We start from the raw sequence: 6,000 nt of genomic DNA, 5'->3' as shown, positions 1-6,000 counted from the left end.
ACTGTAATATTTTCATGGGTATATACTTACCCCCAAACTCACTGAGTTATATACATCTAATATGTACAACATTTATGGGTCAGGCAATCCTCAACAATTTAGTTTGTTTAAATGAGTTCTTACACATGTGTCACCTGGCTTTGCCATCTGTGAGTAGAAAATGGGGCAAGATCGTATCTTCTACATAAACTACAATGACCCCAATCTGCTTATCTGCTGTAGCCCAGCTGAAAATATGCTCCACCTGTGATCACAGCCCAGGCTTTCTGAATCAGTTACCAGGTAGCACCTGCTATGCTTCTTCCTCTCCAGTTTATGCTTCTATTTGCCAACTGTTTTTGGTTCACAGTGCTGCTTAGAGTACCTTCATATTTGCTGGTACCCATGATGAGAAGGTGATATCTAAACCAAGAGTTGCCTCTGCCAAAGCTTCTGACTAGTCCTTGGGTGTCTGTGGGGAGGGATGCTCCATACAGAGGTGTGGGGATGAATTAATTAATCCTGAGCTCTTTATTTCTTTTGATACCTAGTTACAGAAGCTGCTTTGCTTTTGTTTAGTCCCTTAAAGCCTCTTGATAGTCAGATTCTGACTGTTACCCATCGCTTGGGATTCAATAAAGAAACTCCTAACAATTTTTCCTTTAGCTTCAGTTGGCTGGCCAAATTAGCAAGTTAAGTCACAGCAATAAATTACACAGATTTCAAAGGTTTTACCTAAACTCAGTTTGTTAAAAGACCTAAGATGTGTTCTCAACTTCTGTCACTCTTAAAATTAAACTCAAAATGCTAATAACAGCACCTTTGCTTACCACTAAATATCACAGTTATGTGCACCAGCACCCAGACTATACATGAGAGAAATTCCTATAAGGAGCCTGGCTGGTTCCATTTCTTGTGTCAAGAAAAATCTAGGCTGCTAACAAGAACAACAATAATCCTCAAAATATGAAATAAAAGTAAATACTTTCAAAATAAATGACTTTTGAATGTTATAGTATATGTTTAACTTTTATAATTTTAATAAATGGGAGTGTTACATACATATATATTAATATTAACTATGGTTCACTTATATTCATGTGTATTTGTGTTCAGCCTAGCAGGCAAGGCTAAACACAGGAAGTAATAAGCAAAGTAATCACAAAAAAGTACACATTAAAACAAATACAGGAGAGATATTTATATATTAAGAGAAATATAGGCTTTTTCTTGCATTAACTTCTAAACTCTTCCAGCCTCTGCCCATTTCCCAGATTAAAAGCTGTTTCCACAGTTTTAGGTATTTATTATAGCAGCTGCCCTCCATTTCTCAGTACTAATTTCTGTCTTAGTCTGTTCAGTTGACTATATAAAACACCTTAAATTTATAAACAACAAAAATTTATTGCTCACGGTTCTGGACGCTGGGAAGTTCAAGATCAAGGCAGATTTAGGATCTGATGAGGGCTTGTTCTGTGCTTCAAAGGTGGCAACTTGGTGGAAGGGAGAAGTGAGCTCCCTCAAGTCTCAATGAATCTGAAACAGGGAATGCTAATCCTATTCCAGGTGATAAGCCTGGCGCAGGTGGTATGGGCTGCTTCCTTCATAAGGAAGTATTCTAGGACAAAGACACCTTCTTATGTGGCCCGGTGTAAATCAAAAGACCATCTGTATAAGACAGATTTCCCCAGCAGTTACATGCAACAAAAACCCCACAAAACATATACTAGTGAGTTTAAAAATTTAAATTAAACAGATATTCTAAAAAAGGAAAACTAACTATGCAAACCTAAGTTTTCACATCCTGGGATATACATATTCTAGAAGGTCCTACCTACTACGAATTATAACATACATATTTTATTAATTCTAACAGTCTAAGTAAATACATAAAAATAATAGTATGATGGCTTAGGTCCCACCAGATCCTCACACATTAAAAATGAACAATTACTAGGAAAGATGAAATGTTTAAATTAAAATTGATATGGGAAACATATTTAAAGCTCCATGGTAAAAGAGTTAGAATTTTATTTTCAAATATACTCAGCTGAATCTTCATTAGTTTACTCCTCATCCTTATGAATATTTTTTCTAAATGACTTTTCTACATGAAAGTATATTTTCTACATGAAAGTATTTTTTTAGTAGATTTTCATCTAGGATTTGCCTTTCTATTATCTTATTAGTTTTACCAATTCCTTATCTCCTATTTTCTTAACTGCCACCTCCGGTATATGGGGCCAGGGCCCTACTTCTTGAGCCACAGGCACCACCCTATCTCCTCCTTTCTCTAAAAGTTGTATATTTATTTTTATTATTTTAATAGATTTAGGGAGCACAAATGTTTTTGTTATACAGATGAATGGTAGAATGCTGAAGTGAGGGCCCTCTGTGTACCCATCACCAGAATATTATGTATCTTTCAGCTCCTTAGTTAAGTATATTTCTGGATATTTTATTTTCTTCAAAGCTATGTAAATGTTATTGATTTGACTCTAGCTCAACTTATTAGTCTATAGCTAATGATAGGAGATGGATTAAAGACTTAAACATAAGACCTGAAATCATAAAAATTCTAGAAGTAAATGCAGGAAAACTTTTCTGGAGATTGGCTTTGGCAAAGAATTTATGACTAAAATCTTTATTCTAGACAGTTAGACTCCTTGGAGAAATAGCCTTCAAATTGTAGATGTCTTCTTTAATTTCTAGGCATGGCAGTCCAATAAAGCCATGAAAAAAATTCCCAGCATTCTATCCTGTCTTCTTAGCTCCATGATACAACTGTGACTTTCTTTCCTTCTGATAGTCATGCAAGTCACCCCAGGCAACATCATAATTTCTTTATTTCCTTGTTTGTTCAGTAGTTTGGAAAATCTGAAATGACCAATCGCTCATATTGGTCTAATGACTCTTGTCATTGAGGAAGTCCTCTTTCTTTGGGCCTCAATTTCTACAGACCAGTAGAGAACTGGTTTAGGGAAGAGAGAAAAGCTTGGGAAGAAAATAATTTTGAGTAAAATTGGAAGTTAACTATTGAGAGTTGGTTTCTTTACCTCACTCCTAGTGTTACCACAACCCTACCAAGTATCAATCACTGTTTCAGATCAAATGTTTCTTCCCCAAGATGACATCAGTTTCAAGATGGTTTCTCAAAGCTGGTGGTATACTGAGTTATCAAGAGGTAATTTCAACCAATGTAAGGCAGAATTGCAACAAACAGGAGAAAAACGCTTAAAAAGTCATGATTAATAAATACTATTGGCATCTTGCATTGAAGAATAGCCAGGTGAGCTTTTCTGAGGCAAAATAAATCTTGTTGAGTGCACAGATAGCGTCCACCATTGCTAACACAGCCACTTGTCCACAGTCCCATTTGATACACATCAGGTTAGTTGGGCAGGAAGCTAAACAATGGTTTTAGAGTAGGTTACCATATTTCCTGGATTATTAAGACCATTTTGTGTTTTGGGGTTCTACTGAAGAACATTTATGTACGTCAGTTATATTTATGTCCAAGGATTGTTCTTAGAGTCTTTTCTACCTTTCTTTTTTTCCAGATGGCCTTGTTACCAAGGGTCTGACCTTTCTTCTAGGTCTCTGATAATTAGGCTAGACTTCACCAACATTCTTAAGATTTGTTGTAAAATTAGGCTTTGGCTGTCTCTTCACTCACATAAGGTGGGAAAACATGTGTTCTGTGCTGTGATTTTTCAGGTCCATCTCTGAGTGGCTTCAGAGTCAACTTCTTGGTACTGACATTTCAAGCAGAACCAGCTGTAAATAAGGCCTAGGGGTTTTCATACTCTGTACGGAAGTTATGGGAAGTGCCCTGTAATGACATATTTGCAGACTGAAAGGAAAATAGGAGTATGACTTAAAAATATACATTTTTTATGTTTCTGAGTTGTTTCACTTACGATAATGGCCTGCAGCTGCATCCATGTTGCTGCAAAATACATGATTTTATTCTTTTTTTATGATTGAGTAGTATTCCATTGTGCATATATGCCACATCTTCTTTATCACCACTATGCAATATATCCATGTAAAAAAAATTGTACTTGCACCCCTTATATTTATACAAATAAAAAATTAAACCAGAGACCGTTATTTAAAATTCACAAAACATGTGCTTTGGGAGTGTGAAACATATGCTTGTGTACTTATGTTTTTGGGTTTTTCTGTCCAGGTCTCATATGTACTTCTTCCAGTTAATGACTAAAGGTTGTTGAGCATACCCTGTTTTGTGGTTATATGCATCAGATAGCTGATTGGTCCTCTGAATATTTGGTTTCTACTGAAAACTCATAGTAAGACAGGAGTTTTTCTATTAACAAAAATAATTACTTGCTAAAAGAACTATGATAATATTCTGATATCTCTGTTATGGTATAAGGGGATTTTTTTTAATTTTTTGGATCAAAATGTTTGATTTTTTTCTTTCTCTTTTTATACATAATTTTTATTAAATCATAACTGCATACATTTATGTGGGCGCACGTGATTATTTAATATACAATGTGGAATGCTTAAATCAAACTAATTAACATAACCATCACCTCACTTATTTTTGTGGTATGACATTTATGATATACTCTTAGTTGTTTTGAAATGTACCCTTGCATTTTTTAACCTTTATTTTTCCAGTTGTTTTAGTTTATTAGTTGCAAAATAATTAACTAAATCTATTATACAAAAGGGAATGATTTTTAAAAATGATAAAAAATTAAATTTACTTTGGGATAACACAAGTCTTAAAAGAAACTTTTACATTTCAAGGTGTTTCTCAAAACAAACACCTACATTTCAAAGGGAAATATAAATTATTTGACATTTATGATTTTAGATGATGTATGATTTTTGAAAAAAATTCACATGAGAAATAAATTGAAATCTTACAACCTCTCTTTTCAAGCAAAGCTTTCCTTTTTTACATGATAAAAATCCAATAATCACATCACATTAAGGCAAAAAATTTTATGAATTGCTCTTTTGAGACATAAAGTAGATACTTTCTTAGGCTATGTACTGGAGACAGCAAACATAAATTATTTTCCTTAAAATAAGTTCTCTAGCTAAAGGAGGCATTTTATAGAACACTTTGAGTAATCTCCTTTTTAAACTTGTATTTTATTTATTATTGAAATGATAATGACTGGTGTGGAGTATCTTGCCAGAGAAAGTATAGTGCCAATTTTAATCTCATTTTGTTTTCATAATCATGCCACTTTTCTAGTGAGAAAATCACCTTCAATCACTGAAGGCAATAGTCACAGGTAGGTAGGAACACACTTTAATGTATATAGAGGAAGCCCTGGAGTTTCAAGGGCATTTTGCCTTAAAAGTGACTTCGCTTATTGTTTGGGGGAAAAGAAGGGTAATTAGATCTCTCAACTTAAAAGAACTTGTAAGTGTTTATGGTGTGTGATGTTTTAATGCATTTACACATTGTGTAATAATCAAGTTATCTTGTGAGTCTTTAAAAGGAGAGGCTACCTTGTAGTAGGTTTGTAACCATGGAGAAAAGAGAGACGGCAACAGGGGGTGTGAAATGCCTACATAATAGAGCAAATTCTGACTTTGTGTTTCTGAGGCACCTGGTGGGTCAGTGAGAATTTGAATGAAATTAAAGAGGGACAGAGCTAAAACCTGAGGAGGTCAAGTGTGAAGGAGTCCTAATTTATTTGGGAGAAGTAGATTAACATCCCTCAAAGAATGAGGCTACTTGGGAAATCCACTGTAAAGAGAATGAATCAGCACTGCCTGACAGTCATGTGCTGATGATACCTTGTGTGACAGGAAGGCCACCAGCACACACTGAGCTGGCTCTCTCTCTCCTTTGTGTGGACACTACTCTGATTCCCCTTTTAAATGTGTAAATCCCCAGGGTTTTTGAAAAATTCAGGATCAAAGGGAATAGTGAATTTCTTGCTAACCAGGCATATAAGGGGTTGAGAAACAACTTGGAAAAACAAGAGTAGTAACTGCATAGGCACCCTAGTTTTAAAGTGACTCATA

The sequence above is a fragment of the Otolemur garnettii genome, unplaced genomic scaffold, assembly GCF_000181295.1.
Source record: "Otolemur garnettii isolate 467f Iridium unplaced genomic scaffold, OtoGar3 scaffold00091, whole genome shotgun sequence".
NCBI classification, from domain to species: Eukaryota; Metazoa; Chordata; class Mammalia; order Primates; family Galagidae; genus Otolemur; species Otolemur garnettii.
This window is presented reverse-complemented; position numbering follows the sequence as displayed.